At 40.1% G+C, this 11,527-nt stretch overlaps 1 long non-coding RNA gene across 1 annotated transcript; it reads left to right on the top strand.

The window, feature by feature from the left end:
- The first annotated feature begins 4,010 nt into the window (after positions 1-4,010).
- LOC116447607 lies at positions 4,011-11,314 on the top strand. The gene is made up of 3 exons (XR_004241624.1): positions 4,011-4,129; positions 9,775-9,944; positions 11,067-11,314. It is a non-coding gene; the product is annotated as an uncharacterized LOC116447607 (long non-coding RNA).
- The last annotated feature ends 213 nt before the right edge of the window (positions 11,315-11,527 follow it).

Here is an 11,527-nt window from a genome sequence, read left to right on the forward strand (position 1 = left end):
AAGCGCCACAGATTTTGGAGCTAAATGCTGAAAAGGCATCTGGTTTCAATAAAACTGGAAACTGGGCCAAGTTTGGTCTGCAGAAGTTTCTTCCAGGTACAGCACTGATGTCTTATCTTAGCGGCATCTTAGCTTTCCATACCCTTGCATTAAAAGTCAAATAATATTTATGTGGATACAAATACAGCTCATGTGGCAATCTTCTTAAAATACACTAATGTAATATCTTCATAGTTGAGACAGTAAGAATACCATAATTATAAATTACAGGGAACAATAAATCACAATATATCTCTGCATCCTTTAGGCCCTTTTTTCTTGTATTGCAGGATTCAGTTGGTGGTGTTGTTTTTCGGTTTGGTTTTTTTTAAATCTATATGCAACCTCAGACAACAGCAGTAAAAGAAAACTGGAAAGTGTCTGTTCAAATATATGTGAAAACAGGTTTTTCTATCTAGTCTAGTCTAAAAAACCGAGACAGTCTACCTTCCCAAAAAGGCCAGACATAAAACCAACTATACTTGTGGCTTCAGACATATTCAGCAACATTCTAGATTAGCTTTAACCATTAGGTAATGTAAGATTCAAAAAACATTAGTCTTTTCATAAACCAAATTCATAAACCTTCAACCGAATAGTGCATTCATGTATTTCATGGATGCATAATCCAAGAAATAAAAGTTTAATAAATTCTTATATTTAATAACTGGATCAGAACATGTGTCTTCTCTTTAGGAGGTTTTGAAGTAGATGCTCATACTGAACACAAAACTAAACAGCTATTTTTATCAATTTCTTGGCTTCCTCCACAAAGGTTATTTGGCTTGTGAGCATGATAAACCATTTTAAAAATCGTTCAGCTCACTCCTTTTTGAGGTTCGCTAATGTTTGAATTTTTTTTAAAATTTTTAATTAAATGAGAAAAATATACCGTGTTTAAAAGTGCTTGCCCTCTGCTACCCATGGGTTTTGCTAAGTGAAAAAATCCACTATCAGATATCAGAGAGTCAGTGTGACTTGAAGACAAAGGGAGAAACCCCTTAGCTCATCAGGTTTACACTTCCCCTTTTGGCCTCACAGAGCAATCACCAAGGCTCCTTGCAGGCTGGGAAAGTTTTCCGGTTACATTCAGGATCTTCTGGTGCAAAACAGAAAACTTTTTCAGAGCCTGGCACTCATTTTGAATATGATGTGTGACAATGTGAAATAGAAAATACATTTGGTGCCAAAGATATTATGCTACTGAAAAGAAGCTGGATCTTCTCTTTACTGGTTGTCAGTCAGTCTGTATCTTGCAGTCTGAAGCTGCAAAGGCAGCTGCTAAATATGTAGCTGCAGTGATACAAAACTGAGGTATTACTCAGCACTAAGAACTGCATGAACAAAAGCTGAGAGCAAAAATGTGCACCATACTCAGCTCTAAAAACTGCCACATTAACTCGTTTCACTCCTCTCCTCTGTCTAGAACCACAAACCCACTAGTTAGGTATGGGGATTCTGGACTCCTCCGGCTCTCCACCTCTCCCCAGGTGGACAGGGAAAGACTGTGACCATCCAGCATTAGGAAGGAAGTGGTGGGATCAGGGAAAAAAGTTCTGGTAACAAAACAATGTGGGACAAGGATGGGCTTGCCTTGGTAGCACAATGAGAGACTTACCATATATTACTGTAATGAGATTTTGTTGACAGATTAGTTTGGAGCTGCTCAACCTCAGGCTCTCTCCTCCTCCCTGTGTCTCCTGTGGCTTTTACTGTATTCCTTCTCGAGATTTCCCTTTTGAGGGATAAAGGGAAGATGGGGCAAGGTGCAGGAGGAAGGCAGTCTGCAGCATATACCCTTCGTTAGCAGGAATGTCATCAGAGGATGATTTGGGTGGAGGAACCTGAGGATCTGGCAGGAGTGAGCTGCAGTGATCAGTCACAGGGCACAGAGAGATCATAACAGAAAAGTCACCAGGAAGAATATAAGCCATGCCAAGGGTTGGAGGCTGCTGTGATTTGTATCAGTGCAAACATGTAAACAAGTGGCAGTACTTTGAACTTACAGTGCGAGACCTTAGGTCAGAATGAGACCCATGGGTCTCAGAAAAGTAGAAAAGGGAAAACTATGTAGAGACCAGTATGTGAAGGCAAAATGGAGAGATAATGAGAGGATATACTGCACCAGGATATTGTATCAGCAACTTTGGAAATATGAAAATGGAAATGGTTAAATTAAATTACATTTTAGTGCTCTTTCTGGTCTGCTGGGTATCATGAATATTATAATCAAGAGATTGATAATTTTGATATCCTAGGAGAACAGAAGTACACGGTCCCCAAAAAGTGTTAGATTGTATCAGTGTGGAAATCCCACTGACAGGAAATTTCAAAGATCTCCAGACAGATCCTTAACTGCTTCTGTGACAGTGCACATTTCTCCAAGATTACATTTTGTTATTTAATTTTTTAAAAATATCTCTGCTAATAATTTACAAAGATTTGTATCTGAGAAAACAATCTCATCTGCCTGTTAGGTAGGAAGAGATCAAAACTTTGCACAGTGACAGTCCCAGGGGAAAAAGGGTGGCAGCTCCAGCACTCCACAGTGCCTCATCAAGCTAATTCACAGTGTCACAGGCAGCAGGAACCTACAGGTGCTAAATTCAACCTCCACTACGAGCCTGTCCTCAACAGATTTTCTTGAAGAGTCTTCCTTTTTGCAAGGGAGTTAGCAAACATGGTATTCGGAATCACTGCTGTTTGACCAAACCAATGAATGAACCAGCCCTCTCACTGACCAAAATGACTGAAAGCAAAGATATCCATTGCGCTCCCTGTCTGTCTAATGCTAGAGAACTTACTAGCTTGCCAGAGGTGTATTTCTCATCGTTGCTGTGAAAGGTAGCAGGTGTGACAAGATTTTCAGAACTTTATCTGTAAGTGCCAATGATTATGCTGCTACTGAGAAAGGATACAGTGACGGGAGGAAAAAATCCAAGTCCTCAAAATAGACTTCTTTTTCCAAGCCACAAATGGCAGCTCAGCTTTCCTTTTAATGAGCATTCTGAGTTGGATTGCTAATGCTGCTGTTGCAAATTTCTGCCAAATTTCTCCTGCAATTTGATTCAATTTTTAGTCTATCAAAATCATATTCACCTCAGTTGGAGTTTTATTGGCATTGTAAATGAATGAAAAACCTGAGCAAGGACTTTGGAATGTGACTGAGATATTATATGTCTTTGCATGTGTGTTTATTCCATTTTTAAACATTATTATTTACACCCTCTGGAAGCAAGAGAAAAGTAAAAAAAAAAAATGGAGGGGATGTACTATAGGTTAGTTTAACAAAACAACAATGATTTGCATTGCTGCTGACAGCTGTCTTGACTCTCCAGCACTGAGAAGTGCCAGATGGTGAATTTGGAAGAGTTAGTAGCAAATATGTGACCATCCCAGGTTCACAGAGTCTCTGAAAGGAGGCTTTGGAAACTGGAACTCCACATAAGGATACAAACCAGAAGCAGATCTCACTTTTATTGAAGAGGTGGCTGCAGGTAGCATGCAGTGCATTAAAAGTTCTTTAAGGTCTCTGTTCTATTGTTTGTCTCCAATAAGCTGCTGAAAATAAGAAGGAAAAATCTCTTCTGAATGTGTGTATATATATATACATGTATATAGGGAATTATATATACATATACGTATAGGAGAAGAAGAGAATGACAACAAAGTCAACTAAAAAAATAGGTACATGTATCATCACAAGCAGGACCCTAGAGCAGAGTTCCAATTCAGTGTTTTTGGGAAAGATTCAGTGAGTATGTTGATAATATATGCTGCCAAAACAAGCATTTTCTTGCTACCTGGTGGGATTTCACATCTACACATTTTAACTGGAAGGAGTGGTCATATATCCGGCCAGCCGGAGTGGGGTTAGAGTGACCAGCTGGGACTGCTATGTCAGGGAGGCAACATTTGAGTCTGGCCTGAGAGTCAGATGCTTGTTTCTTTCTCTTTTCTTAACAGAGTTGACCCTGATAGAAGATAGGAGCCAAAAGAAGTGGTGTGTGGCATTCCTGTCTCAAAACTTTGCATCTCTAGGTAGTTATTCAGGAGCCCTCTAACACCAGGAGGCAGACATATGATCTGGGTGAGTTACTCCATCTGGTGCATATCTAAGGCACCCTGGGTAAATCCCACCTTTTAGGGTACATATTTTTCTTGACTACACTGAAAGCCTTTAGGTGAGATCTGAGTGCCTAAATAGACACATCATCATTGGCACCTGTGGGTGACCCACCTGGCCTCTTACCGACTCCCCAGAGGGGCACAAGTGTCTTGTAGATCATCTTCTTGGGCTCTAACTTTCAAAGGAAGATTTTCATTACATTTTACGGCCCTGTCGAAATGCCCTGAATGTCTCTGGACACATCTACAGTGTTGCCAAGCACCTGAATTGCTCTCCTCATGGGAGAGCAGTAACCAGGTAAACACAAATCCATTTTATGTTGTCAGAAAAAATTTGCATTAAAAGAAATGACAGTAAGGCATTATGTATCACAGCAAAGGGCCATCGAACACATTATGCTTTCTCCACCTGTGGTAGTTGAATGGATGCCTAAAGAAGACAAAGAAAGACAGGCATATTTGAAATTTCCCATTAGTAAGGTCCCACTCTTCAACTATTTTCAGTTTGGGAGTTCTTGATTAGGATATGGTGCTTGTGTATGTAATAATCTTCATTGGTTTTTCTTCCAAGAATGTGCTCTGTCTGGCCTTGAACTCAAACTGACTTTCATCAAAAACAGAAGCAAAAAAAGAGAAACATCCTGCCTTCCCCCACCACCTAGAAGTACAGAAATGTATCCAAAAATAGAGAAAGTCCTCAAAGGCCATGCAATCACTGCTGGCTTAGTAAAAGATAAACAGAGTGACAGAGCAGAAACAATTTCCAAATATATTCCTCTAAAAGTGGTGTTGGGACAGGTTACAGGTACGACACATAAACATCCACCGAGTTCCATGAAGGCAGATGCAGGATGCCCAAGACTATGCTAGTCTGGAAAATACTGGCCTTTTTCAAGTCCTGAGGAACTATAAGGAATAATGTCAAGATTTTTTTATCTATGCTAAGCAATGAAAAGAAGTTATTGCAGTATAGATGGAAAATGAGTTTCCTTTAACATCCAGTATGCAATCCTTGCTAATCCTTCAGTAAAAAAACCTCACATTCAAAGTAATTTTTCATTATCAATCTCTGTAGTAGGACATTCTGCTTTCCTTCCTTTCTCCCATTGATCCCAAATTTAAAATGCATGTTTCCAAACCTCATCCATTACTATAAATTTTACAATTGTATTTATACCCCCTTATTGCTCCATAGGTTCATCTATTAAATTAATTTATATTTGAAAATACCAGGGGAAAATATCTTGTAGAATATATTTATTTGTAAAAGCAGAAGATAGGAAACTGATATAGGAAACAACGTTGATATGGAAATCCCATGTGGCAAGTCCATTTGAATGAAGGGTGAGAGAACATCTCAGTAGCATAAGGCATAACATAGGAATGGTGATTCTTCCAAAAACACATGTAATAAACTCAGGAAATACATAGTGAATGTGGGAACAGGCTATAGGAAATTGCAGAAGTAGAGAAATCAAACAACCTGACAAAAATCTGAGGTGACAATGATTTTTTTCCTCCTTTTGATGTCACCAAAGGGCAGAATTCAAATTTTCATGGATGTAAATAATTACAAAAGAAGATGGTAAATTAATTACTTGGACAGAAAAAGCACCATTGGAGTCCTGCTAAGGAACTGATATTTAGCTATTGCTTTGTGATGTAGTTGAAGATACAAGAGACTCAGAGTAAATCACAGCACCTGTCTGGGGCCTGCTGTGTTCATAATATCAGAAACTGTTTTTCAAATGCTCTCTGAACAGTCTTTGGGGTCACTAACAGTTGTGCAAAGCTGGAATAACTCCTCTGGCACCTCTAGATGTACCCTTTGAACTCCAGGGTTGTAACAAAGATGAGACATATGCCTGGGGACCTTCCACAGGACCAGGTTTTGGGACTCTGGTGCTGCGGCCATCAGAGAATACTGAACAGAATAACAGTAGGAACTGGAGAGACTTTGGTAGATGTTTTCATAAGTTTACTGAGTTCAGAAGTGGTCTCTGAGGAAAAAGGATGACTAATGTGTAATGGCATAACTTTAAAAGTGAACCTATAGAGACATAGTAGGAAACTACACACTAGTCAGTTTGACAGGAGTTGTGAGCAAAAGCCTTTGAAACTCTTTTAAGAGTCAAAAGGGAGAACATTTGGAAAACAGCAGATTAACAGAAAATAGCCAGCATGGCTTCAGGAACGGGAGGTCACCATGGCTCACTAGCAGAGGGGAATTCTTTGCGGATGTTACTGCTGGGCTAGGGAAGGGGCTATGGTGCACCATCGCTGCGGCTGGGTGTTTCTCAAAGCAGTCTGACAAGCTCCACAGTGGGAGTGAATGGACACTGTACAGTGTCTGTGGAACTGGAGGAGACTGCACAGTCAGACTGAGTAGGGGCTGAAACAGAGACTAAAAATGATGACCTAAAATGGAAAATTTTAGATGTGAAAAGTAAAAGAGGGCTACAGAGTTCTGCAGGAACTTGAAGTGGCTTGAATAAAGGAAAAAAAAATAAAAGAAAAGAGAGAAACTAAACCAAAACAAACAGAAAAGCACAAAAAAATGAGGAAGGCTTGTTACTGATTCAGCAGGCAGTGATCAAGATCACCAGTCCTTGGAAAATAATAATCGCCTCAATGTATTGTTTAGCTAGGTAAGAATTGCTATGGTCTTTTCATACAAGAGGGAAAACAGAAGCACCACAATATTAATGGTTTGCCCAAGTTCACACCTCCTACTTCAGCTGTCTGGCTCATCAGAAGCACTTGAAGGAGAAAGGGAAAACCTGGGACTAGGATCCTCACACATAAGTAAAAGGGAAAATATTTTTTCAATATCTTGTTTTAAAATGAACATGCTGTAAATCTGGGGGAAAAATCTTGTGATACAAGGGAAAGATATTGCTTGATTTTCCCTGGGAATCTGTACATTGAATTCCACCCTCTGCCCTCTCTGGTGAGGTCCCCAATGCTGAGAGCTCTCAAGCACCCAAGTTTGACTCAGGGTGATTTCTTCCAGAGTTACCCTCACAGCAAGATGATTTTCAAAAATCACCGCCCTATATCTCCTGCTGGAAATATACCATACCACCTGTGGTTTCAAAGATGCCGATGAAAATAGCACCATAATGCAATTGCACTTCACCTAATTGCCAGCCAGGAAACAACACAAAGCTACTCACACCAGACAAAGATATCCTGGGGGAAGGTCCACAAACACGTATTGCCGTTACCACCATATTGCTGACAGCACTTGAAATAAACCTGCTTTTCATTTTATTAGTAGCCTTCTGCTGTCCCTCGATGCCATGATTCCCAACTGCTGCCACATGGACCCCAGCTCTGGGAGCCATGCCAGAGTGTAGGTGCAGCGGGGAGGCTTCAACCCTGTCAGTAGGTATTGGGGTTTGTGGTTTGGTTTGGTTTGGTTGGTTGGGGTTTTTTTCAGAAAAATCTAGGTACTTAAAGCTCAGGTCTGCTGCCTGGGAAAGATTGTGATCCTGGAGCACAGTCCAGCTGCCACGAGACCAAGCAGCTCTGTCCCAGGCACAGAAATGCTGGGGCTGCTCAGCCTCCTGTGCTATGTTAAACCTCCCCTTGAAGTAATGAATCACAGGGCCACAGATTTCACTGTGCAACCTTTTCCAGGCTTCTCCTGCTGTTGACGGGAACTACAAAGGCCAGGACTTTCCCCTGCCTGCTTGTGGGTTTCAAGGCCTCTTTTTCCTTTCCTTTTCTGGGGCTTCTTTGCCCTGCCTCACATGTTGCAATTAGCTTTCCTGGAGGAGTTTTACAAGATGAAGATAAGAAACAGCTTATCCTAGACAGTTGTTTGTCTTCACATTTTCCCTTGGAAAAGAAGAAAAAACTTTTAAGAACTGAGTTTCTATCTGAATCGTTATTTGAGGGGCTAGAGAACAGAAACGCTCTGGGCGGTCAAGCAAGGAACTTTAAAAGGAATCCAGCCTAAATGCAATAAAACAAATATTTCAACGGATTCTTGAGGAATTTCAGGACAATCCACTCCTCCCTTTTTATTAGCTTCACCAGTGCTTGATAAGGTGGTTACATTTTCCAAGTGACTGACAAAAGCCACTTCTTATCCACCATTTAAGAAGCAACTGTGTAGCCACATGATTGTGTTACCCCACCAGGAGAGAAGTTTTTTTGAGCCATGCATTGAGTTGACATTTCCTTTTCCCAATCTCACTATTTTGGGAAAAGAAATATTTGCTTTCCTTTAACAACTAGCTTTTGGAGTCAGCTGAGTGTAGCTGGGAGACAGCACGACAAATATTGCTAAGGCACAGGGTAATTTTTTTAACGAAAGATTGTGACCTGGGTCTCTCCAGATAGTCTGGCACTTACTACCTCTCTATCCTATGAGTTTGATTTCATAGTCTACAGCTTGGGCCACAAATTGATAACACTGAACTTGGCTTCCCTCATACATTCGTTGCAGTCCTGGTTCTAGCGTTGTGATGGAGGCCAAGTTTGTACTTCTGAAGAAAGTGGTTTTCTTGCTTAGGAAAAACTGTGGAACTCCCTCCTGCCACATGCTGTAGAAGTCAAAATACCAAAAAGCTTTAAAATATAAATAAAGAAATTAATGGAAGTCCACGAGGGGTGATTAAAGAGGAAGATACAGACATAACCTCTAATTAAAAGGTGCCTAGGCTGCAGACTGCCAGAAAGGAGGTAAAAATATTGAGCAAGTATCACTGTAAGATAACCCGGTTTTCATGCTAAGATATTCTTTTGGGTAAAGTGATGATGCAGTGTCCACTAAGAGATAAGTAGCCTAGCAGATGTTGAACTCAGAGTTGAGCCCCATGAGGAGGAAGACATTTTTCACAACACTGAGCTACAGCACATATATTTTATTCTGCACATGTTCTTGTTGCCATCTCTTTTTTTCCTGAGTTTTGTTTTGATATATGTGCAACTTGTGTTCAGCTTATAGAACAGGAGAAAAAGTAAGCATGGGTACACGCAGGAGGACTATGGCATCTGCCAAGGCGGTGTCTGGGTGCAAGGCTCTGTATTCAGAGGAGATTTCTATATAGGGAAGAATGGGAGGTCTAGGAAGTGATTTTAAGATGGGTTGGGGATTGAATGGCAGAGAATTTTGAGGTTTGAGATGGGGTTGGTGAAAAGAAATGAGGAAATTTGGTTCCCGGGTGGGAGGATAGCAAAGAAATGAAAACCCTTTTACCTCTGTCCACATGGGCATTTCTAATCACAGTCACCTTCCTGAAGGGAAGAAAACAAACTTACTCTATTCCAATATTCTCTTTCTCAAAGACATGCACAGATCAAAACATGCACTTGTCCCTGACTGTCCAGTTCCTATTCCTCCTTCCCATTTTTGCTATTTGGACCACAGTATAGGTTCTTTATTCTACTGGTAGAGTTTAGGATAAAGAGAATGTCTTTACTTTGAGTGGTGATCTTGACACACTTCAAAGTCTGATTGTTGAGCAGCTTCCCACATGGGAGTGAAACAACAGACTCCATGGGTCACTCATTCCCCATCCCAACCCATCGTGTCTCCTGCCTTATTGAGGGGAATATATATTTGAATCTCTGTCTCTGCTCATTCTTACCGAACAGGTCTTCAGTCCAAGAGAAGAGGCATTTCTCTTTAGGTCCTGAGGTTACAGACTAAATATCTGAGAATGACCCAGTCAGAGGCTGTGTTATGGACACCTCATCCCGGAAGATGATCAATAAGTCTCAACTTTGTTCTATCTCCTGGGAGAGAGACTTGCAGCAGTTTTGGGGTGAGTAGGAGAACAGTTTTTTAAACACATCACAGGAGAAGATAATTGCCTAACACATGGCTGACCAGAATAATTGTGTGAGTTCAAAGGACTGGAGGAAGAGGATAGACATACTGACTGCCGGAATATACAGGCAAACACACTTTTAGTATAAATAATATTAACCAGAGTAAGTTCTCTGCATTATTATGGATTTTGTAAAAGTTTTGTGTGATTTTTATAAAGGAAAAAACAAGCAATTTTAGGAAAGTTTTATGAAGTACTGTATGCTTACTGGGATTGCTTTTTTGCATGTCTTTTCTTGGAGGGAAAGGAAACTAACTATAATATTTTTTCTAGCTCAGGAAAAATTATGAAGTATATCATCTGAGATATTTATAATGAATTTAAGGTTACCATCAAATTTTCATTATATACAATCTCTCTACATATATATTTTTATATATACTTATATATTTTTTTGCCTGTCCTTGTAGTATATGCATGTCTATTAAGCCTGCAGCAAAATAGAATTCAAATGCCTTCAAACACTAGAAAAAAACCCAAAACCGTTCCAAATTGCACCTCAGCCAAAAACTCTACATCCAAACAGTCCCTGAAATGTTAAGAACTTTAAAGTTTAGGACCATTACCACTGCTAATAAATCTATCATTCATTATTAGTTACCACGTGGGTGCTTTAATTTCTGTCCAAGTCGCCTACAGACAGAGCAGACAACTAATGTGGGGAGTTCTGTATCAGATTCTCTTGCGCTTGTTGCTATGCACCTTTCCTGTGTGCTGGTGACATAATGCCATTTAATTAACCCTGACAGCTCTTTTGCTTTCTTTTTTCCTTTTTAAGAAAATGGATGTGAAGGACATTCTTTTATGAAATGGTTGTATGGTTTCAAATACATAATATTTTCTCCAGAATAAAAGCAATAGTTTTTCATGGGCTGGGTTTTTTGGGTTCAGGCTTTGACTCAGTCAAAAATTTTTCTTCAGCATTATTAAAAGAGGTGGTAATTGACCTCTGAATAACTGAGGAGGACTAGGAATGGAACAGAGGGAAACAGTATGGAAGTGAATATTCAAAATACAGAATGCAGTCTAGTCTCTGTCCTTTCCTCTCCTTGGCAGGCCACTCAAAAAAGGAGCCAGAAAACAAATAAAGGAAGATGAGGAAGAAATATGAAGTGGCTTCCAGACAGACTAGGATTCTTCTTCTCTGAGAGGAGATGACTGTAAGAGGGCACAATGGAAACAAATAAAATTATTGATAGTCTGTTCATTAGCCACATTTCTCTGGTTATTGCATTGAAAGGTAATAGCCAACCACTGAAACTGGCCAATGAAGCCACTTGATGGGAAACCAGGTTGAAAGTAAAGCAGAAATAGTACTTTCTAGTTTGCCCTGGCTTACATCAAGCCCCTTATGCGGGGACATCCTCTGTGACCCCATTTCCCTCTCTCCCTTCATGAATTTTGTTGTTTATATTCTACATTGTTTTCCACATGTCAAGTTCTCTTGTGACTTTTCCCCTCCACCATAGACTGTGGTCCTCTTCTGCTGCCTGTATGTGTCCTTTCTAACTGAACTG

Source organism: Corvus moneduloides, chromosome 1, assembly GCF_009650955.1.
Source record: "Corvus moneduloides isolate bCorMon1 chromosome 1, bCorMon1.pri, whole genome shotgun sequence".
Lineage (NCBI taxonomy): Eukaryota > Metazoa > Chordata > Aves > Passeriformes > Corvidae > Corvus > Corvus moneduloides.